Raw genomic sequence first — 25,717 nt, 5'->3', positions numbered from 1 at the left:
GTTTCATAACAGCCACAGTAACTCTAATTAAGACAGATAACAAACTATGCATTAAAATATACATATTCTCTCTTCCCTCTGGAAATGTGAATGTGGAATTCTCTGTGAACACAGTACCCACTCCCTCAAATCATGCAGTCTAGTTTTCCACTCTTGAGGAAATGGCAGAAGCCAGCATATATACAGTGCAATGGACAAGCATTGTCTGGGAAAAGCACATTCTTGATCAGGTTATTTCACGTGTCAGGTAAATATTCAAAATAATTAAAAGAACAAGTTATTAGTAGAGCATTATATCATACCTACACAGATATAGACATAGTCTGATTTTACAGGTTGAATCGGAAAGAAGGAATAATATGTGCTGTAATTTTACTGAATAATGACACAAGAAAAACAAACGAGGTAGTATTATTAGCTACAGTGTTAACATAAGAAAATTAACACTTGCCTTTAGAAATTAATAAAATGTTTTCTACACAAATAAAATACTAAACTGCACTGAGGGTTTTTCTTTTAAACTGTATAAAAATAGAGTGATTTGGTTATAATAACTTAAGTCATGAACTGATGGAAAATAATTGCTTAATATAGCTGATAAACTCTTTTGATTACACAGTTAAATGCTAATTATGTGATTCTCCATTACCTTCACGACTTCTCAACTGCATATTCATGATATAAGGAGCAGAAACATCTCTATTTGCTTGTCTTGTTGAAATGATGCATTTCTCCATTTCATTTTATTACTTGCATTTATCCTTCTTTATTTATTTATTTCCCTCTCATTACAAGGAACAGGAAGCTTGCTTGTTCACTTAGATGTGTGCTTTTATTCCCCATTGCAGAGTTTGCTGGTCATAGCTGTGGATGGCAACCTGGCAATACAGTCTGTACAACTGTGAAACTCACATGTAAATTCTATCCTCATTAAAAGACTTTTCTAAAGAAAAATAAATGCTTTGTGGTTCTTGTCCTTTTTGAACACTAATATATCTTCATTTTTGATAAATGTGACATTAAATGAGAAGTGATAATGAAATTATTTTGGTGCTGTTTACACAGGAAATTAATTGCATTAATCAAATTTTAGTATGTTTACATCTCATCTTAGTTATAATGATTTTACCCTTTGTAAAATTTCTGTTAATGTATCTTATTGATAAAAATGAAAGAGAATTGACCACATTAAGAATAAGGACATGCAAGATCTTCACAAACACACTGTCTTTCAGAAACTTATAAAAGATGGCATCCAGCTCAGCGAATACTTGCCAGAGGTGAAGGACCTGCTTCAGGCAGAGCAGCTGGGAAACCTGAAATCCAACCCTTACTTTGAGTTTGTTCTAAAAGCAAATTATGAATATTATGTCCAGGGACAGATGTGACATTTGTAAAGATGGTTGTTTCTGAAATTTGTATAAATGTTTGCTTATAAAAATTTGAGTTAAAAAAAAAACGAGGTTTAAAAAAAAAAGAATAAGGACATGTTTAAAATGATATTTTTGAGGAAATAAAATGATATTTATTAAACTTATAAACTAAAGTATTTATATTTTGCCCTATTTTTTATTTGTAAAACATCTTGTTTAAAGAGCCTACATGCACCAAGTGGCAATGCCTTTATTCCCAGAACTCGGGAGGCAAGGAGAGGCAGGTCTCCATGAGTTCAAGGCCAGCCTGGTCTACAGAACCAGTTACAGGACAGGCTGCAAAGCTACCCAGAGAAACCCTGTCTTGAACAAATCAAAATACAAAAAACAAATCAAATAAAAACAAAAAGACAACAATAATAAAGCAAAAACGAACAAAAAAACCAAAAAACCAAACAAACTACATTCTGTTGTAAGAGTCTTTGATAAATTTTTTTTATCAAAAGTTCAAACCAAGTTTGCCATCCCAGTTTCTGCATTAAATCATAAAGCTGATTGCTATATATTTCATCTTATAAATGCTTCATTCAGTTCTATGTATTCAATGTATGAAATATAGAAAGCATATCATATTCAATGAATGTAAAATGGTCAAAAGGTGTTTGTCAGATAGTGTTTGAGATACTAATAAAAGCATAAATAATCTATATGTGTTTCTGTTGATCTTTGAGAAACATGATTGCTTAAGTTTTTATAAACACCTTGATTGCTGACCTGTGGTACTCCAGAAGTATACTATAAAATGCATCATAGTATGTAATTACAATATAATATAATGTAATAATGTTTTAAATTAATATCAGACTTCTGAACCCTCTCACAACAATAATTAGAATTATTATGTTATGGAAATTATTAATTTATAAAAAATTAGAGGTAATAGGATGTATTCTACCAGTCCAGGTAAGGGGCCTTATCTACAAAGGAATAAGGAGAAAATACCAATATTATATTCAATGTACAACTTCATCTATGATTGAAGACTGTGCTTGTGTATGTATGTTTGTATATACAAGAACAGCAAAACTTAGGAAAGCTAGTGAGACTAAGACATTTGTGCACAGAAGAATACACAGGCAAAACAAATCAGTGGCATACACCAACAAATCAACAGCAATGTAAATATTAGAACGGCAAACTTGGGCAAATGACTACCACATGAATAATAAAATCCTCTACCCTCATGTACTTTTTCCTTTCGTTTGTCATTTCCTTTTGTGTGCGAGGATATTCTGTGCAAGCATGTGAGTTCGAAAGCTTCTTCAACCGCTGTCCATCCTTTTTTTTTTAGGTGGTATTTCTTTGGGATACCATCTTGATCATGCTAGTTTAGCTAGAATGACTAACCAAAATGGCTGTGGGATTGTTGTGTATCTACTTCCTTTGATGTAGGCACTGGGCTTCAAACTCAAACCCCCCATTCTTGCATAGCAAGCACTCCAAGGAGCTAAGTCATGCTCCCAGTTCCTGTGATTTTGTTTATAAGAAGTTTTTAAATCCACATAGTTTAAAAAGTTTACACAAGGACAATTTTTTGATGTTGACCAATTTTATTTTGCCAAAATAAATGTTATGAAGTGAAGTTTGAAAACATGAAAAGCGAAGTTTGAAAAGTCTACATTGATGAGCTCCCTCAGAGGGATCAGAACCAGGTCTATAAATATCTTCAAGGTAACCCTGAGATTAAGGGAAGGACATCATTTATAATGTCATAAGAAAGAAGGACACAGAAAAATGGCCTGCAGCTAAAGAAAAGGGGGAAAAATGACTGGTTATTTTTAAAAATTCTTGATACTGAGGTCAACTAGTTTGAGTCACTAGCAGCAGCACAAACTTTTATGGCCAAGTGCAGTCTTTTTCAAGGAAGATGGGTATGTTTAGCAAATTAAAAGCTAGGCCATTCTTAGTACTGCAGAGCCCATTAAGGAAAATGCAAATGCTAGTAAGAAAGTGCCTCATGCAGTCAGCCTTTTGTTCTAACCTAAGTGAACTTGGGCTAGCGAAGTTCCCACCAAGACTGTGTCTTCTTGTGTCTAGATTGGCTGAGTCACATACATACTCCATGACCATTTTAAATATTATTTTAGGAAGGTTTTTTTTTTTCTGTTCAGGGTTTTATCTTCAATTTGATTAATAGATCATTAATTGAAATGGAATTATATCACTTTCCTTAGTCCCTTTCCTCTCTCAGTTCCTCCCACTGACCATCCCTCCAATTGTTGCAATACCCCCCAAGTCTTAAATTGATATTCTTCTTTCTTTGATTATCATTGCTTCATACATGCCAATTTGGGTAGGAGTAGTGATAAAAACTATAAATCTCAACTTAAAAACTATAAATGATTTCTAGGAAGACGTTTAAAAGGGTAAGAATTATTATTGTGTGTGGCTTTAATGATTTTTATACCACAAATGTTTTCCTCTGTTTAGGGTTTTCTTTATATTCAACCACAAATGGGTTTATTAAAACATGTACTTCCTGATTATTTGTTATAAGAAAATATTGAAATAGATAATATTAATAATCTCAAACTTCTATATAAATAAGCATTAGCCTCACAGAACCCTGGATTTAACTTGATTATGTTGTATTCTTGAAGGAAAGTTGCAAAAGGCTGGTCACAATTTAAAGTGCTCTAAGCCAGGTTGCTTAAAGCCACCTCTAGGAATGAATGACAACATATCAGAAGCTGAAGGTCATTTCCCCGAAGCAAGTCTAAAATGCTACTTTCAAAATAATAAGTCTCACTTTATTTTACTATACATATAGTTACTACCTTGGTACCTTTAATCATTGCCATGGAAAATTTAAATTACTTATGTTTTTTTACTTTTATAATTACTTATATTTTTAAATATACACTATTGGTTAACTTTTGAAAAGTTAGCGTCTCTACTGGAAATGTTAATATGTCAGAGACTTACTTTTAAAAGTTATTTCCTTTTATTTCTATGCAAATATTTCCTTTCCCTTTTCTCACTCTAAATATTCCCATATGCCTCTCCTTGCTCTTTTTCAAATGCATGATATTTCTTCATGTCATTAATCATTGTCACATACATATTTTAATGTATACGAACATACAGATTTTGTAAATACATAAACACAACCTACTTATCTATATAATGATTATGATTATGATGCTTGTATATATGGTTTTAGTGCCAAATATTTTGTATTGGACAAAAAAAATGATGGGCTTTTCTCCAGGAAAATTTATTTCTCCCATTGTCCGCATTTCTTTGTTGCCTGTAATTCTTTGCATAGGTAAGATTGATGCCTTATGGGCTCTCCCCATCCATGTTAGCATGCCTACTACTGTTGCCCTTTCAAGTTATGTTTAGGTAGTAGCGCTGGTGAGATTATGAGATGTATATGCTGGCATTCCTAGGAGACAGATGTTACAGAGAACTTCCTGTTCCTCTGCCATTACAATCTTTCCACACACACTTCTACAGTAGTAATCTTTGAGCCTTGGGTGTTGAAGGGATATTGAAGATGTATCTTATGGTACCGAACTCTACAACCCTATATTTAAATTGGTTGTGGTCTTCTGTCATATGTTACAAAGAGAAGTTTCCTTGATGAGGGTTTAGGACTAAAATCCTTTTTTTTTTTTTTTTGTATGTGGACAAATATTTAGAATGCAGGGGTTACATTGGTTTAGTAATTTTTTTTTACAGAATTTGAATATTTTATTTAAAAGTTTACTCCAAAGAACACTAGCTCAGGTAACTTTTATTGATGAACTTTTAAAATTATGTAACTGAAATCATACATATTACCATTACAGAAAATAGACCAGGAGAGAATACTTCCAACACATATACCCTTAACTCACAAAGCTGGCCACTATACCTCGAGAAGAGAAAAATCAAAGTCACATTACTTTTATGACTGTGAGTGTAGAAATCTTGGTGTGTGTGTGTTTGAGACAGGGTTTCTCTAACAGTCCAGGCTGACATGGAACTTGCTCTGTAGACCAGACTGGCCTTGAACTCACAGAGATCCACCTGCCTCTCAAATGCTGGGATTAAAGGTGTGTGTCACCACTGCCCAGCTGAGTAAATAGTAGTAATAAATTTTAAAGTATTACTTAAATAGTAGTAATGCATTTCAGGCTGGGGAGTGGCTGAGCTGGTAAATGTGTGTCATGTAAGCATAAGGTCTTGGTTTTGGATCACCAGTCTAGCACTGGGGAGGTGGGATGGATAGCTCCCCGGGGCTGGCTAGCCACCTAGTCTAGCTGAACCTGTGAGCCTCAGCTTCAGTGCAGAACCTTGTCTCAAGCAAAGTAAAGTGGAGGGTGATGAAGAAAGCCACTTGTCACTGACTTCTGGCTTTCACACCCACCTGGAAGTGCACACATGTCCGCACACTTCTATCCTGAGCTGACTGTGTGGCTCAGTGATAGAATACTTGACTAGCATGTATGCACAGGCACAAAAGCAAAAGTAAAATGTCAGCACAAAACCTGGGTTCTTTTGTTTGAAACTTTAAGAGTTTTAAATAAAAATCAATGTGATTTTGCTTTACAAGCATGAGGGCCTGAGTTAGGATCCCCAGCGCTCACATAAAAAGCTGTATTGGCAAACAACTGTAGTCTCATCACTGTGGATGCAGGGAAGGAGGTTTGCCAGATCTTACTGGTCAGCCTGTCTAGCCAAACCAGCATTGTAGCTTCTCTTCTACATAACCTCACTAGCCCTAGGTAGTTGGCAAGGTTTCTAGTATCAGTCATACTTTCCCTCTTGTTGAATGGGTCTTATGTCTAATAACAGCAGTAGGTTACCACCAAGGTATGTGTGTTATTACTGTATTTTTAGGTTATAGTGCCATGCTGGTCATTGACGTGCTTCATAGACATTAGACCTGAGTAGGACTATTGGTTCTTCTCATACTTTGGAAGTTTACCTATGTATTTCTTGTACAATAAAACTAATCCTCAGGGAAAATGTTTTAAGAACACTTCTAAAGATTCAGGAGCTTCTGGGTCCTGTGTCTGAAATATGTAGTGTGTTCAGCAGTATAGACTTAACTCCCTATCCTGGTGACAAGGGGCTACCGAAGTCAAAGTGATGATCACAATATAATGTTTTCGGGTTTCTTTCACAACCCTGAGAAGCTGCTCAAAGTGGGCTATGATGGAGACTCTCCTACATGCTAGGATGTAGTCGTAAAGAAAACTCAGAATTTAGGAAAAATTAATGACAGTGAGAAGAAGCCTAATATTACTTATAAATCTTTATCAAAACTCAAGAAGAAGGGAAAGAGGCCAATTCGTATAAAGGAATTACAGAATTGTGGACGTAAGTGAGAAAAATATGAAAATTCTGAAACTATTTCATTTCTTATCTCAAAATTATCTTTCTGTCAGACTCAATCATTGGTTACCATTTTCCTGGAGATGGAGGGAAAAGTGAGAAAGTGTGTTATGAGGACAGTGAGAAAATAAGAGGCAAAAGAAAGCAAACAGCAATGAATGTATGTAGAATAAGGAAGAAATGGTGAATACAATTTAGACTAAATGATTACTTCTAATAGCCATCTCACTATTATGTAGGAGGGAGCATGGCTCCAAGTATGATGTAATTATCACTAGGACTGAGATTAGCAAACAAGAAAAATATGGCTGAGTGCCCCAAGGAAGGTAGTTAATTTTACTGTAAGAAAGTATACTCCAAATTTCTAAACCCTATGTAATGTAAATCATATAAATGACAATTTTGAGACCAGAAGAATGTAAAAATATCATTTTCTTATTAACTTGTGAAAGAAAAGGGATGTTTAAGCAGGTAGTTTTCATTTAGAATGGTAGAAAAATATGTTTTAATCAGCATAATTATCAAATGTCAATTAGAATTTTATCAGTTAAATTATGTCAGAGTAACTTGTAATAGCAAGCTTGTTGAATGTTAATTAAAAGAATAAGTGTTAATGATTGGTTTAACGTTTTGCCTTTGCAGATTTTTTAAATTTAAGTTAATGATTTGTAAATATTTTTTCTTAGACGTTCATCATTTTTATAATCCAAGTAACATTAATATACGAAAAGTATATTCAAAATAAAGTATCTTAAAGGAAATTTAACTAGCAAGCAATGACATTTTTATTGTTCAAGCTCTTAATCTATTTTATGAACTAATATAGAGATTTTTGGATAGTGCCTTCATGCTAATTAAACAAAGTTACGTGCTAGTGAAATGGACCTTGTTGTAGAATCTCAAACATTCATATTATGGCGTGTTCCTTACTTGGTTTGTCTTATTTTAAACTTTGGCTATAGTCTATCAGAATCAGTTTCTTATGAAATGATATGATCCATCACAGTGTATGAACTACAATGGCCAGGCATTCAGGATGCAGCTTAAGGATCAGTGTCATTCAGGTTCTTCCCTATTTTACTCACTTTGATTATACTGAGAACATATTCTCACATATAAGATTAAACTCAGTGCTAATCAAATAATATAATATTAAAGCTTGTGCTAATCAAATAAGCATTTTCACTTATAAAAAGTTAATAAACAGTGCTAATTAGGCTTTCACAAGTGGATCTTAATTTCAATAATCAAAATTGTCTTTTGTTTGGATATTCTCACATGAAACTAAGAGAGCAGTCACGTGTATTATGGTCAGGATGCATTAATTAATTTTCTAAAATTACATGTTAAATGCAAAAATTATGATGGAATTTGATCAGAAGTTTCTTTAATTTAAACTTACTGTAAACACATTTCTTACATTAAGAAATAATGGGCTAGGTATTACAAATCTATCAATATATTACATAACAGACTTCGAGAATTCAAAATTTTTATTAAATGTTATTAATATGATTACTGGTCATATTACAATTTATTATTATCTTCTCTGGGCTCTTACTGCTCCCTTTATCAACTGGCTAAAGCTTTTGAAAATCCATAACAATCTGGATTTTATACAGAAAATATGTGTGATGTTTTAATTCAGTTACAACTTTTGTAATAAAATTTTAACAAAACAAAATTAAAGTAGAGTATCTCAAAAAATTATCCTTATTTATCCTTATTTACATTTCAATCTTTAGAAAGTAAATTTGAATGAATTATGTACTTCAGATTTGATCAAAAGGAATATGGATTTTTAGGATTGAAATATTCATATGCTTTTGATTTGCGTCAAATATATGTAATTTCCTCTTTTTTATTAATGTTTCATTATAAGAATGCAGTGTTTGGCACAGACTGGATGATCAATACTTTCTGAGAAAATTAAAAGAAATAAGCAGTCCAAATAAAGGACTGATTATAGTAAAATTTTTCTTCTTTTTACAGGTATGTGTGTGTGTATGAGAGAGAGAGAGAGAGAGAGAGAGACAGAGACAGAGACACAGAGAGAGACAGAGACAGACTGAGACAGAGACAGACAGAGACAGAGAAACAGAGAAACAGAGGGAGGAGAGGAGAGATAGAAGAGAGAAGTGTGTATGTATATCTGCCCTTGTTAGGAGAACACAGGTAACTGTGTGTACGCGGAGATTAGGAAACTATCTTGGCTGTTGGTCCTTTATTTCTTGAACCAGTACTTCTTTTTTTCACTGCACATGACAAGTTCTCTGGCTCGTCTGATTAGGGAATTCTCCTGTCTCTGTTTCCCATCTGTCAGAGTGCTAGGATTATAGAAACTCACTCTGTGGGGATTATGGTCAATTTGAACTTAGATCCCCAACCTTGTACAGAAAATGCTTTTGCACACTGAAATGTCTTCAGAAGCCCTGAAATATATATTTTTAGTCTCATAAGTGAAGAATATGTGTAGATTTTTAAATGATATGCAAATACACTGAAAAGTATTTTCAAGCATTTTTGGCTTTGTGGTTTTTTAATACTGTACTATCATTATAATTACTAAATTTATTCACATAAAATATTTGTGTTACTCTGATATTCTAACTAGGAGTCAGTGAGTCATATTCAGAGCCTATGAGATGGAGAATTGTGTATAAAATCATGGAGTGTGAAATAATATGCCTTAAGAAAATAGCTAATTGGTAAGAAATCAGTAGGCTAAAGTGGAAATGAGGTTTGACTCAAGGAAAAATGATAAACCAGTGTAAAGGAATTGCAATCAAGAAAGTGCTTTCATAGAGATCACATTGTGGTACAGCATAAAGTGAAGGGAAGGGGGACAGAAGCTCGGTAAGGGAACTGTTGAAATTATATCACTATGAGATATTAAAGAATGAAACAAGACTAAATGTTACAAACTCTGACCCCCAACTGTGTCTATATCTTGTTTCTATAAAGTAGAAGTCCCTTTTGAAAACAGTAAAATCAAATGTATGATTCTTTGATGCCTGTCCATTATGAGAATTAGTGCTTTATCTGTAGCATGTAAATCAGTTATTAAATTGGAAACTACCAGGGTTTTATCAAAGCTGGTAATTTGGTACTAGAGTCTTATCATAATATTTGCATTGGTGGCATGCTAATTGTCTTACCATATCAAAGTCACCAATATGCTAAAGTCGTGATATGCTTTATGAAGTATTAATAACTAAAAAAAGATGAATTCATCTTGTTCCTTCAGAGGCTCACTTAAAAATTATATATAGCAAAGCAACTTTCACATTATATTCATTAAAATTCAATTCATTAAGACAAGAAGAAATAAGAGTTGCTATATATTGCCAGAGAATAACAAAAAGTAGGATTTAATGCTGAACTCCAAAAAGGTTTTGCTTTAATTATCCACAGATACACACAAATAACTCAGCAGCAAAGAAAAGGAATCTCTTTTAGGATCCCAGAGTCAAAGCTGAACCTATGCTGGAGTGCTGCAAACGGAAAGAAGCAGGGTCCTGGGGAATTAGCGGTTTTCTTTTTTTCTTTTTTCTTTTTCTTTTTTCTTTTCTTTTTTTTTTTTTTTTTTTTTTTTTTTTTTTTTTTTTTTTTTTTTTTTTTTTGGTTTTTCGAGACAGGGTTTCCCTGTAGTTTCTAGAGCCTGTCCTGGAACTAGCTCTTGTAGACCAGGCTGGCCTGGAACTCAGAGATCCGCCTGCCTCTGCCTCTCAAGTGCTGGGATTAAAGGCATGCGCCACCACTGCCTGGCTAGCGGTTTTCTTTAATGCAGTCATGGAACTCTGTGTATCTGTGATTCCTTCTCCCTCTTCATTTGGAAGCCTCATGTAGTATCAGCTTAAGGACAAAATACTTTTTCAAAGAATCATTACCCAGTAGTCATAAAACACAATTTGCTGTTTTATTTTTTTCACAGTGTTTTAAGTTTACAATAAATATAGGTCACTCACTAACATAGTGACCGAGGGGACAAGCTTATATTGATATGTGATTTCCCTCTTGGCAAAACGGGACAAAGAATGTCTAGAAGGTGCTGGGGCCAGAAGAGTTTATCCTTTGGGATAAAGCTGAAACTTTGGGAAAGGGGTGAACCAGGATCTCTTGTCTCTCCAGCTTTCTACTTTCAGACACAAAGGCACTGAAGGATGATATCTGGATGCAACCACAAACTTGATCTAAGCTTCCGAGTCTCTAAATATAAGAGAAAATATATTCTTAAACATTGTAATTTTTGTAATAATTAGCATTCTGTCATAATAGTTCAAAATAATTTGAGTCACCTTCATCTTTGTGACCCTAGAGAGTTTTATCTTTAGATGTGATTTGGTTCTGCTTTTTCATCTTTGTTTCTAGATTACTCAATATTTTGAATTATATTCCTAAATTGACTTAAGAATACCAAAGCTGACTTTTTATTTTGTTGTATATTGAGTTCATTTTGGAAACCTAGAGTGTCTCTAAACTTCAACTAAGTTTTCACAGCTGTTTTCATATAAAGAGTATGGGGCTAAAGTCCAACGTCTTAAGTTTAGAATAAGATATAATAGCAAATTGAAATATTATTTAACTAGAGATATTAATAATGGTGAAGTCTCATGAACATGTTTATTTTGAAGCCTTCATTTTTCAAATATTTATGTGTGTGTGTGTGTGTGTGCGTGTGTGTGCGCGCGCACGTCTGTATCTATGTGTGCTTGCCTTTGGACTTGTACATATGAGTACAGTTCCTGCAAAGGTCAGAAGGTGTACAGATCTGGAGGTACCTGAGGTTGAGAGATGCTGTAGATATATGCTGGGAAAAATATTGAAGTCCCTGCAGGAATAGTATCCACTCTTAACCACTAAGACATTTCTCCATCTCTATCACACACACACACACACACACACACACACACGCACACACACATGTAGTGAGAGCAGCGGGCTGCATTCCCGCCTTCCCCGGCTCCCAGCCACCTGGCTAGCTTATGCCCCAAAATAACAATGCACAAATTGTATTCCTTTAAACACTGCCTGGCCCATTAGTTTCAGCCTCTTATTGGCTAATTCTCACATCTTGCTTTAACCCATATTTAGTAATCTGTGTAGCAAAATGAGGTGGTGGCTTACCAAGAGAGATCTTAACCTGCATCTGTCTTGGAGAGGAGAGGCATGGTGACTGCCTGAGGCATCTGCCTGACTCTGCTTTCTTTCTCCCACAATCCTGTTCTGTCTACTTTACCTACCTAATTTTCTGTCTTATTAAAGAGCCAAGGCAGTTTCTTTATTAACCAATGAAAGTAACACATAGACAGATGACCCTCCTCCATCACACACACACACACACACACACACACAAAACTTTATTACTGTGTTCTTCCTAATCATAATAATTCAAAAGTATCAATATGTCACAACTGTCCATTGATATCAAAGTAATGGTTCTATAAATACTTAACTCTTAACTACTGTATATACAAAAATCCAAACTGCACAAGTGTTTTATATAAAACAATATAGTTATTGCATATTACTTATTATCATTTTTCTATATGCTTTAGTTCAGTGTTGAGTCACTTAAGATACATGTAAAATATGAATTAAATATAAATAACTTTTGTATACAATGTTTACAGATTTGTAACTTGAAACCACTTTGTTTATGCCCATTGCTGCTAAAACATTTTTCAAATGTTTTGAAGTACAGTTGGTTGAATCAGTGGAGGCAGAACTTTCAAAAGAGAACCTTAAGGTACATGAGACCAACTGTTCTCAATTTTCTTTTTATGCTAAGGCTGCAATCTGGAAAGCAGGTGTCAGAGGTATGGATAACTCACAGCTTCAAGTTGTTGAAAACCAGAAGAGCAAACAAATACAGATCTAGGAATGTCACTATGCACTTTGAAAAATGGAGATTCATATTTAAAAAACAAACAAACAGATCCTCTGCAGTTGAGGTGTTAAACAGTATGATTTAAGTGGGTAAATTTTGAAGCGCTATAAAACACCATTAATACTTAATAATATAGTTTGATTCACTACAAATTGTTCAAGAAATCGAATTTTGACTAATCCTACCACATTAAAAACAAACAAAAGAAACAAAATTGAACCAAACTGGCCAAATGTTCTGAGGGGTGCCTTTAATCCCAGTGCTCACTGAAGATGCAGAGGCAGGGGGAGTTCTATGAGTTTGAGTGCAGCTTGGTCTTCATTATACTTCCAGACCAGCCAAGACCATGTAGTAAGATCTTGTCTCAAAAGCCAAAAACAATCAACCAGCAAACAAAAACTATAACAGATGATAGAAGTGTTAATTTGATTAAAATTATTAATCATTTTCAGAGGCATATATACACAACTGCAGTGTATTGTCCTTAACTATAAGTAAGCACACACAAAAATAAATCAGAGGATCCTTCCTCACTACTTGGCATATATTGGAACATTTAACAAATTGTGCCAAACAGTTCTCATTATTTATAATTTTTATTGACAGAAGCTAGTAGATATGAAATTATAGGGTTTATTGTTTCAAGAATTTGTTGATGATATTAAGTCTGAAATAGTTTATAAGTTATGCACAATTTAATGTATGCATTCGTTATTTCTCACTGCATGTCTTAAGTTTTCTAGCACTTACATAAGGTTCAGATTGGATTTTGTTTCAGAAGAATAGTGGAAAAGGAATCACGGTGGTAAGCAAACTTAAAATCTATTAGAAGGAACACTATGCTTGAATTCATCAATTGCTTTTAGCTTCTTGGTTAATGTCAGTCCATATACATTCTTGATTTCCTCAATACACATTGTTTTAGCATTTCTAAACTTATTTAGAAATAAACATGCATGACCCAAGTGGGCCAAAAGCTTGTCACTTAGAGAAAGAGAAGCCTTTTAAACACGCGACATAATCAGGGCAGCTTCTGTGTGATAAACATGGAAGAAAAATTCTCTGCCCGTGAAAAGTTCTCTTGTCTGCCTAAAACCCAGTCTTTCATGTACCCCAAACAGCCACTGCGTGAAGACATTATGCAGTTTAATAATAAAAGGAGCCCTCAGAGACTCCTCCTTACCCTTTTTTTTTTAAAATTGAGGAAGTATGTAGATTAGTGATGAAGTCACTGCCACTTTTATTTACAGGAAGAAATGTGTAGTCATCATGGGAAAAATTAGGTCACACCTTAATTTATTATTAATATTTTGTGTTTGAGGCTTAGAAATTCTCTATGGCTATTTGATCAACTTTAAGTGATTTTCGGTAACAACTACGATCTTTAGATACTTTTTACAAATAATGAGTTTGGGAACTCTATTGAATTCATAATTTATTTGTTTCTGTCACCTCTCCAGTTTGATATACATAAAGCAGTTATCGTTAGTGGAATTTATGAATGAGAAAATAAATCTATGAAGGAGGAAGAGAAGTCAACATGAAAGCAACTTTGCTAACAAATGAAAAAAAAGTGGCGGCTCAGAAATTCAGGGCTCTATAAGCTGGGTGGTAATCCTGGTTGCGTTCCTTTGCCCATTAATTGACCAATGTATAGTGAAGACTCATTAAAAAATATATCTAAAAGGATGCTAAGTTTACACTCTCCTATAAAGAAGGGCCCACACTTTTATCTTTGTTTTCTATGGCTTCATTCTTGAACTTATCCTCTCGGCCTGTCTGCATTTTCATGCAGACTCCTCACAGATCTCGTTTCTTCATTGTGGAAGTGTGGAAACAAACAGATCTTGTATTATAGATATCTGCTACACAGGCCCAGGATCAGCCACAAGCATAATTAACTTTAAAATGACTCAACTTCTTTCAACCATGATCATTCTGTCTTTATTGAATTTTAATGTCTTTTATTTTAATCAAACAATATCCCTTCACAGGATATACACGAAGAAATGAGTTTTCCTAAATGAAATTGCTTTTTTATAGCCATTCTACACACACTCCATTTACATCTCCCGAACAGTAAAGCCACTTTTTGAGTGTTGCTTCACTAGCCAGTGAAGTATACTAGCTAGAAAACAGTGTGATCATGGACAGGGAAGAGACATTAACCAGTTTGAATATTGACAGCATCTTCAAAATTACATCCCAAAACTCTAGGCAAATTTTGTACTTGCAACAAGGAAATTAGAAACCAGCCTTGAGATTGAATCTCTAACTTTTCCATCTTAAAGGCGAGGAAGAAGGTTATTAGGAAACCCAGGTAAATTACAAAAGTGGCACTTAAGTGTCTACTCGTAATAGATAAAAGGACCCATCAACGTGAGCTACAAATACATTACTCAGTTCAGAAGAGAAATTGATTAATCTCACATAAATTGTTTCAGAATACACATGTGTACAGTTTCAGTTTCACTGATTTATTTTGAAAATTTGAAATGCAAAACTAATTCTTCAAGAGATGGTAACATATCTTTATCATTTGCAAGGGGCGAGGAATCAATCCAAGAGTCTTACTCATGCAGGCAATTAATCTGCATTGGAGACACATTCCTCACAATAGCAACTTTGGGGAAAAAGCCATCATTAGGCTGCCATTTTATATTTATATTTCATTACTACATATTTTTATTAAATCCAATATGAATTTTATCTGAATGAATTAAAAATTGGAAAGGTATGATTGGTGGATAATGAAAATCACTTTAGATATCTCTAAATTATAATAAAACATTTTCTGGCTTCTCAGCAATATATTTATCCTTTCCTTTATACTTTCTGGGTTTCTCAAATATAAATCTTAAAGCTAGTTGTTTATCTACTCCAAGATTATGCAGAATTGCCAGGTTATGTATGCAAAGAGGAAATTGGACTGCAATTACTCCAGAAGAGTAATTTCCTTGGGTTGTATGTCTAAACTGAATGAGTTTTCAACAGATGTACAAGCTTGTATCTATATCACAAATTTACAAGGGATATTTCTAATATCTTAAAGGGATAAGGAAGGGTTCTAATGCCTCTGAGAGTGTATAACTGGCTTATGAAAACAGGCAGTGACAAAATTGTCTGCTGCACTGCACTGCAGCCTTTGAATTCTTCTTAAAGGATGCAGGAAAGGAGGGAGAGGATAGTTTTTAGGGTTTTTTTGTTGTGGTGCACTGCAGCCTTTGAATTCTTCTTAAAGGATGAAGGAAAGGAGGGAGAGGATAGTTTTTAGGGTTTTTTGTTGTGGTCTTGGTGGTGGTGTTTGTTTTTGTTCTTTTCCCAGATTCTCTAGTAGATTGTCCTACATTCAATCACATTTGGTGTTCCTAATGGGTTTAACACAAGAACACATTTATTTGAGAAGTAATAATAGTGGAATGGGAAATAAAGCAGAAATTCAAGGTGTAAGAAAGAGGAGTGGATTCACTACAAACAAACTCTCAAACAATAAATAATAAAAAAATATAGTCATGAAATAAAATTTAGAGACAACTACAAGAAAGCCTCTTAAGAACAGTCATTGTGAATACATGCTCTCTTAAGGAAGAATATGGTGATAAATTCTATATATAAAATCACAGAAGAAATGGCCAATGCTTACAATTAGTTCAGACTATTAAATAGTTGGAAAAATATATGCAAGAATGTTTCTGTTAGTTTCTTGCTCATGAACCAGCATTCTTTTCATGAGGAAATGTCTATAATGGGCTAGGAGTCACAGTTTGAAATCACTGCACTACTTTGGTTTTGGCAGAACTGAATAAAACCCAAATGTGTGTGAATGTAGGTACACGGAGAGATAAAGTGGAGAGAGAGAGAGAGAGAGAGAGAGAGAGAGAGAGAGAGAGAGAGAGAGAGAGAGAGTTGATTTGTCTTCTTTATTATCTTTATTAAGTAAGCAGCCAGTATAAACAGTTTCTTGTGCAGACACTTGTACATGGAATTTCCCTTTTCAGTTTACCCACCCTGCAAACACAACGTATTTCATAATGATAAGCTCCAAATGCCAATTCCAGACCTAACTCTTTAAAACTGCCAAAACAAAAACAAATACAGGAGCTCACTACATACTAAAAACTAGGGAAATCAGAAATATGTTAAGTAATCTATAAAGTTAGAGGACCAAGAAATAATTCCCCTTGGTTTTATAATTTATTTCTTTAAGTAAACATCATCTTTCACAAATACACTGAAGTAAATTTTTATTCATTGGACAACCAATTTGAAAATAATTTTATTATGCAATAAAATCTGCTTTTTAAAAGGAGAATAGGGAGTGAGGTTATTTTAGAAATTTTCTTTCTTTTTCTTTTTGAAGCATTGTTTTTCTGTGTAGCTTTGGTGTCTGTCCTGGAACTAGCTTTTGGAGACCAGACTGGCCTTGAACTCACAGAGATCCTCCTGCCTCTATCTCTAGAGTCCTGGGATTAAAAGCGTGTGCCACAACCACCCAACTAAAAAATTTTTATATTGCTCAAATTTTAGACAATTAAATGTTGTTCATATTTTAAATTTTATTGCTCTAAAGAGATTCATTACTCCTTATGTTACTACCATTTTATTTTCTATATGCTTTGAATAACAAACAAAACAGGCAAATCAAAGGTATTTTAAAATGTTTATGACTTAGTAAAGTTAAATTATAATATAAATAATATTGATGCTTTTACATATGGTTAAAATCTTGATTTATATATCGAATTGTGTAAAATAAATCAATAATATATAACTATTCATAATGATTTTCATTTAAATATGTCTCCAGATGTTAGGGTATGGTACAATTTTATAAATCGTTCTTAGTACATGCAAGGGCTTGGATTCAGTCTCCACCATAAGCAGGCATGTATACACACAAAAGTACACATGCATGCACGTATGTATGGACACACACAGGATTTTGTGTTCAATAACCCGTAACTTGTAATGCTTATTTTACCTCCTTATTAACATGATTTTGTAGTTTAAAGTACTAGCATGAGGAAATATAAAGATAATAGAAGGATCTTCTATAATACTGTTTATCTGTCACATAACCATCATCCTGTTCCACCTGTAGCAGTATTGCATATGTGATAGAGAAAACAGAAGGTTTCAAGTAATTGTATGGTAACGTAGGTGCTACCTTAGATGTAATCTAGCAAGTTTCAAATTCGATACACATTCCATTTTTCCTCCTTCGAATTTCAGTTTGACGAGGCAATGACTTGGTTAAGTCTGCTCTAGGAATTACTTTCCTGCTGTAAAACCCACCTGTTTATCTCTAGTCCCTGGGCAGTGCAAGGCTGATCCTATAATCTGTTAATATCTGATTTACTGAAAGCCAGTTGTGTCCCACAGAGCCTAAGCCATTCTTGCTCTCCAGCACATTAAGAATTAATATTTACCCCTTATTGGACCTTTCAGCTTCCACGAGAAACTTTAACAAAGGCTCTGCAAATCCCTACCCAACATATACTAGGAGGATTAATAATAATTCCTTTTGATCGGAATTACTTGGTTGGCCAGCAATGGTTTCCATGGTAATCAGGTGGTAGGCAGGGCTGAGGCTGATTCCATCAGTTGTAAGACATCATTAGAATTATCCTACATGTCTAATTATAACCTACCAGGATTGACTTCTATGTAGTGTAGCTCAGAGGCATGGGAAATCAAGTTATGAGTTTAAATGGTTAGGCAGCTTCACAAGGAAAGAAACTATTTCCCTAATAAGACTTTTTTTCTCTGGCCAAGAATGTGATGCATTAGAAAGAAAATAAGTTCAAAATAGTTTTATGAAAAACAAGACTGAAAGTTTTATGCCTCTGGTAAAAATTTTGGTGAAAGTTTAATTGTGCTAATAGTCCCAAAATAATTATCCATCTTAGAGAGCTTAACTACAATTAGTGGTAATATTCAATTATCATGTGTAGATAATTAATATTGGCAAAAAAGAGTTACATTTATTTAAGTGGAATAGCAGAGTGCTGAAGTAAACTTTAAAAAAGAAAAATTATGACTACACATTTGTTCATTTGATTCTGGAAGGTTAATGTCATTCCATAAATTTCCTAGAAAAAAAAGATGTTAAATCATATATATGGCACACTTAAACACACCTATGCTAACAAAGGCATCACACATGAACACACACAATCATAATAGTAATACATTAAAAGCACCAAATTTGGAGTACGGACAGTTCAAAGAATATCCCAAATGAGACACCTCAGGAAGACACTAGTATTATGAAAATGTAACATAATATATTTTTAAAAATTCATGCTATTCGTTAGGTTATACATTAAGAAAAGATAGAAGAATAAAACTCTATAACAACTCTTTTATGCAATAAAGAGTGCTTCCTAAAGATCACGAAACCACACATTCTTCCTAGATAAATGCTTATTTCCTTTGTATAGTAAATTTGGAATTCTTAAAATTGTTAAGGCCCTCAAAAACCAGAAGTTTGGTATGTTTATCTATTTGCTTATTATGAAGAGAAAACTGTGATCTGAAAACATATAATTTTAAGATAGTTAATCTAACTTTTTGAGCAAAATTTAAATGTATAATGATATGTATATATAAACCAATAACATTCTTTAAATAAAGTAGGTGAATTTGCTTCAGAATGGCATAAATATGTAACTAAATGATAGACTTTAAAATATAAGTGTTAACATTTTCTTAATTGCCTATGAATTAATGATCATGTAACACATTTTTAAAAATTCTTTAATACGTGCATATTGTTAATGAAATTTTTACTAGATTTTCATGAGGCATATGAGCACTATACAACTGTTGAAAAGGCTATGATACAAGTTTTTGAGGTGTGATTTTCCTCTTATCACTGGGAACTCATTTTTGTGCTACTTTTTAAGACAACTCTACCAGGACACATGGACTCAGAGTTAACAACTAGTAGCTCAGGAGAATTGAACATAGCAGATGCTTATAATCCTACTGTGTTCACAGTAAAGAGCTAATGCCTTAAGAATGTAAGTTGTAATAATTTATCACACATGATGCTATGTCAGAGTGTCAGAGGAATCTACCCAAACTAACGGCAACTTTTCCAGTTCTATTTTGTTTTTTTTTTTTTGTTTTGATTTTGGTGTTTGTTTGTTTGTTTGTTTCCGATACAGGGTTTCTTGACCTGGAACAAGCTCTTGTAGACAAGGCTGGACTCGAACTCACAAAGATCCTCCTGCCTCTGCTTCCCGAGTTCTAAGATTAGGGTGTGCACCACAACCGCTGGAAAGAGGTAAACTTTTAACAGTTTTAACAGTTGCCTACTTCCTCCCAGCTTCCCAGCTAGGCAGGTACTGCAGACAAAGGTTAGCTTCTAACTACTGCCTCTATGGGATCCTCTTCTTGTATCACTGGTGTAGGAATTCCTTCTGTTTTTGTGTTGCTTTCATTGGTTAATAAAGAAACTGCTTTGGGCCTGATAGGAGAGAACTTAGGTAGGCAGAGAAGACAGAACTGAATTCTTGGAGGAAGAAAGCAGAGTCAGATATATATATATAATTTTTAACTATCCACTATCCTTTGTGACTCTACTCTCTGCCTTGTGTTCTTTAAGGGACAGAGAAAAGAAGCTCTATCAGTAACAGGCTTTCATAAACATCCTAAGTAAACCTTCCAGCATCCTGTAATCAAAAGTTGTAAAACTCAAAATGTAATATGACTTTAAGCCTGATCTAAGGTTGTAAAAGCTCTTTGATCCACACCTGGTGCTTGATATTACTATACGAGAAGTCCCCAAACCAGTCCCCATTGCCACAGTTACAGAAGCCCTATCTCTGGCTGTGCTCACAGCAATAGCTGAAAAGCTCTGTGTGTCCCAAGGTGATTTTTTTTTCTTTTTCTGAAATAACGCTTGCTTCTGGTTCAATAGACTTACTTAAGTGGTATGCCTCCATCATTGCCTGATCCTGGGCCCAATAAAATTACATTGCTTTTCTCTTTAATATTTTGCTGTTTTTAATCTTTTTATTCATTTTACATACCAACCACAATTCTAGCTCCCTCCCCTTCTCTTCATGCACCTCCCACTCCCTCCCACTCCCCCTGTTTCTCAGAGAGGATAAGGTCTCCCATTGGGGGTCAACAAAACCTTGCATATCACTTAAAGGCAAGACCAAGCCCCTCCCCCTGTATCGATGATGAACATGGTATTCCACCATTGGGAATGGACTCCAAAGAGCCAGTTCATGCTTCAGGGATAAACTCTGGCCTCACAGCCAGAGGCCCTACGGAAAGTCCAAGCCACCCTACAGTCTCCCAGATTGAAATGCATGGGTCACCCGGGAAGGAAATATAGATATGATCTCCTGGGTGACTTGGGGGTGGGCAGTAGATTGCAGGGGATGGGGAAATGAGAACGTGAGGAAATGGAATGGTTCAGTTGGGGAGGGACAGATAGAGCAATTAAAGAAACATCTTGAGAGACAGAGACATTATGGGTTTAGGGAGAAACCCAGGGGTAGGGAAACTCCCAGGAATTCACAAGGATGACTCCAGCTAGGACTCCTAGCAGTAGTGGAGAAGGGGCCTGAACTGGCCTTCTCTTGTAATCATACTGATGACCACCCTAACTGTCATCACAGAACCTTCATCCAGTAAATGATGGAAGCAGATGCAGAGATGCAAGGCCAAGTATTCTTTGTTTTTTAATGTTTGAATATCCATGTTCACTCATATCCTTTTTTGTTACTTAGGACGGGGTAATTTAAAACACACAAAGAAAGAAACAACAACATTACCAAAACAATGTTGGCTACTTATTGAACTTATTAAAATAAATGACCATTTAGAACACTGGTGGCCCACAGAGTAATGTAAGCACCTGGGATGTTGAAGGAGGAGAGTTATAAATAGTTCCAGGTAAACTTGAACTTTAAACCAAGATAAAACAAAACATAAGAATTTAAGGCACAAAATTTTTCTAAAAATCATAAAAATGGTTATCCATTCACTATTATATAATTTAACACGTAATAATTGAAGTGAAGTTTGTTCCATAGTTTGCAAACGCTGACTAATTCAACAAGTTGTTGAAGGACGTAGGAACAACAAGAGGCACAATTGGATTTTGATGCATCTTTTAAACAGATAATTAGATTCTTCATAGTTGGATGTAGTACTGACAAATATCATGTAATGACATTTTCTTGATGTTATTAAATATTCTATCAGACTGGGGTCCAATAAGGACAGTCTCACTTCTTCTCATGGAATGAACCTCATCTAGTCATATATACTCTTATTGTTTAGTTATCACACTATAAGTCCCTTGTAACTGAGTAAGCATGCTTGAATAAATTCTTTCCACTACTCTATGTAGCTAGTCAAAAACAACATGTATATGACTCTGCCCGATACATTCAATGCGATAAACGGAGTGAATCTCACATTAGATCATAGGAGCCAGTCACTATTAGAACCTTGTTTCTTTCACTCGACTGCAAGAAGATACTGCAATGTTTTCTAGAAATGATCTAAAGAAACATAGCAAGGTTAATACTATGATTAAAGAAACAGAGCTATGAGGGCAAATTAAAATCATAGGACAAAAAGGAAAAATTGTATGCTCTGAGCTCTTTTGGTATAGCTATTCTTGATCATGCAACATTAACAACAGAGGGACAAAGATAAAATTCTGAACTAATACTTAATGTATGTGTAAAGTACAACACTAATAAAACTGAAACAATCAGGAATGCATACTGTTAGAAAATATATTGGCCTATACTGTTAAAAATTAAGCTATTTGCTGCCCATTGCTTTTTAAATCATCCGATGAAATTAATGAAGTTCTTTTAGGAAATTAGGTGAAAAATTAAATTAAGTATACAGCAAATGTTCTCCTTCCCCCTAAATTATAAAATAATTCTAGCTATAGAACTGTGGGGATGGATGGGTAGTATGGAACCTACATGTATCAGGTATGTTCGGTTTTTACTATACTTCAGTTCTTCCTTTTCTTCAGTTAACATTTCAGTTCTCATTTGAGTGAGAAGATCTTGCTAGAGAGAAATTCAATAAAGTTAAAGTCCTCCTATTGAGGTTTCAGTCACTGACTAGAATTGAAAGGAAAAGCAACAGCAAAAGTACATCATAAGGTATTTTATATTAAACATGCCATTGCACCTATGTCTTAGTTTGTTATCAGAAGGGATGGAGAATGATTAACAGGAATATTAGGAGTCGAACTGAACACCATTTCATGATTAAACTTGCTGTGCAATTAACTAAAATTATCTCTTTGTATCTTCCTTTTAGGTCTCATGATTTTGTATTATTATCTTGCTTCCTTTATCTTCCATTTTATTTAGATAAGAGGGTAGGTTCATTTTGAAGGAAAAGAATGAGTTGATGTTATCTCTATCTCTCTTTTTGTCTTTCTCCTTTGTTTTTGTTTACAGTGCGGTGAAACAAGCCAGAGTCTAACTTACACTAGCCAAATTTTCTACAATGGGTCCAAGAACACAGGTGTATACAATCAGTCTTCTAAAGTACACTAAAGATATTCTAGCATGACTACACATGAATTTCCAGTAAGCCATTTCTTCCAAATGAAATACAATCTTGGTTAGAAAATTTATACACAAATATGTGAGCACACACACACACACACACAAACAACTTTTATCTGAATGTTTCAAAGTTAGTATTGTAATCAGAAATTCAAATTGTGATCATATAGTTCATTTTTTGTGAAAGTAACACAATAAACATCAATATGTAATTTGTATGATTCCAAAATCATTCTATTTGCTAATCATAGTACTTGTACAAAAGTGACATTTGTTATTTTACAGCTGCATATTCTATTGAGCTGTTTCCAATGCTATTAAGTAGCATTCTGTATATAATGAAATTACTGTGGCAGCATTTCTTGTAGCTTAAGAATGCAATGGTGGGCAGTGAGATATTTCAAGGGTAAAGGAGCCCGGAACAAAGAACACTTTCCTGAGTTTGTTCTATAGCTTCCACAAGGTGAGTGGGAATATGTAACTCCATCTAAGTGTCTGCTGACTTCCATATGGCACACATGCACACACACATACACACACACACACACACACACACACACAAAACCATTCATGCATACGAACCTACATACAAATCCATACATTCATATATATATATATACATACATACAATACACATAAATGTAATTCAAACTGAAACTGAAACTTTTATTTAACAGGAGGGATGCAATTGGAATTCATATTCACTAAAGGATGGTATTTTTCATGTAAGGAATTTGCTGTATGAAATGGATGAACAAAATTAAGGAAACATGAATCCTCATTTACACAACTTTCTACTCTTTGATATCTTACAGACTTTCTCTGAATGTTGGGCTTGATATAATTTATCTAATCTAGCTTTGGCAAAAATAACAAGTAAACTTCATAAGTTTTCTTTGTGGTTTGCATTGCAGCTGCTATGATAATATCCTGAAATGAAATAGAGCACAAGAAGGTTGATTATTTCAATACAGCTCTCACTTCTAACTATTGCTTAATATATTCCAATAAAATTGACATTTTTAGTCGTGGTCCTTATAAAATTATTTTATTAAATTGTATTAGCAATTACTAGATTCACACAGCAAAATTTTTGGTTCGACACGCTAGGGCACTCAGAAATTTATTTACAAATGAAAGCTCTAATGTTTAGACAGCGGATGCCGTTCCCCACAGACACAAGCTAACTAGTGAGTGGAGTCCTTGTTTCACCAAGACAGAAGATGGTGTGTATTCTCATGAACACAAGAATTATGAAACTCACATTATATAGGATCTCTTCATTAAACACTTTAGCAAAGCATTTTTGTTTATTTAAGCTCAAACAGCTGCCTAATCTGTCACAAGATCCCTATAAATAAAAACAAGTCATAGTGGGTTTTTTCTTTTGTATTTTTAACTGTTCTCTGTAAATTATGACAATGTCATTGTAATAAACAGAGATTGTTAGTTTGTTAGTTAATATCTGAGACAGAATTACTTATATAGATGATAGCAAGACAGACGTTGTTGGATCTGCTGGGGGAACTGAGGTCTATAAATGTTCTCTGGAAAAGGGATACAAAGAAGACCACATTGAATACATCTAGCCTTGTAAACTACTTTTGCCAAACTTTCAATTTTGCTAATATCTTAGCATCTTGTCATTAAGCCTAAAGAAAAATTCTAGACAAATATCTAATTGTTCCTTAGTTTTTATACACGCATAATCCCTGAATTTTGTTCTTTTAAGTGTTTTACAATGCACCTGCATTATTACATTCAGTCTGCGATTGTGTTATCTTATACTCCCATTTTTCTCTGCACAATTTACTGAAATCAACTGGCTAATATATTTCTTAATGATTGACTATGAAGTCCATAATGTAATTTTTTATTCTGAATTCTAAACAAACTTCCCAAAGCTTCCTAAGTCAAGTGCAAGGTCTCTGATCAAAACTATAAGTAGTTCTATCTTGCCTATTTATCTAATTAGGTTGAATGACATAAACATGCACTGATTAAGTCAGAAAGTGTTTATCATTATTATTATATCTCATTGGTTTTCTTCCATATATAACTTTGTACAATAATCAAGTTAGGGTGAATCAAAGGAAAACAGTCAACAAAAAGAAAATAGAGGTGCCATATTCTGAGACTTTGGTATAGTATATAATTTTCCTGGCATGTGCATAAAATCACAAGATAAAGAAGATACAACTCACAAATGGCATTACCCATAACTGAAAATATCAGTAAACCTGAAGAAAAAATTTCAGTATTAAGACAATTAAGAATCGATTCTTTGCAGACATTAACCAGGCAAGGTTCAAAATCCAAAACATATAAGTAATTAAAGTAAAATAACAAAAACACATAATCCAATTAAAAATGGAGAAATGATCTGAATAGACACTAATGAGAGAATAAATACCCATGTACCAAAAGGAAAGTTTTATTTCCATGTTTTGTGGCATTCCTCATACCCATTCCAACCACAAGCTAAGTTATCATAAATATAG

General features: G+C 34.1%; 1 protein-coding gene and 1 non-coding gene across 5 annotated transcripts in view; both read right to left on the bottom strand.

Annotated features, from left to right (window-relative positions):
* The window catches only part of Pcdh9 (protocadherin 9), an 842,435-nt gene that overhangs the window by 123,063 nt on the left and 693,655 nt on the right, over positions 1 to 25,717 (bottom strand). The window lies entirely within an intron of this gene.
* LOC119800531 lies at positions 94 to 255 on the bottom strand. Its single transcript, XR_005283034.1, has one exon. It is a non-coding gene; the product is annotated as a U1 spliceosomal RNA (small nuclear RNA).

The sequence above is a fragment of the Arvicola amphibius genome, chromosome 13 (genome assembly GCF_903992535.2).
Source record: "Arvicola amphibius chromosome 13, mArvAmp1.2, whole genome shotgun sequence".
In the NCBI taxonomy this organism is placed as follows: domain Eukaryota; kingdom Metazoa; phylum Chordata; class Mammalia; order Rodentia; family Cricetidae; genus Arvicola; species Arvicola amphibius.
Note: the sequence above shows the minus strand (reverse complement) of the source record. Positions and strands in the feature narration are given on the sequence as shown.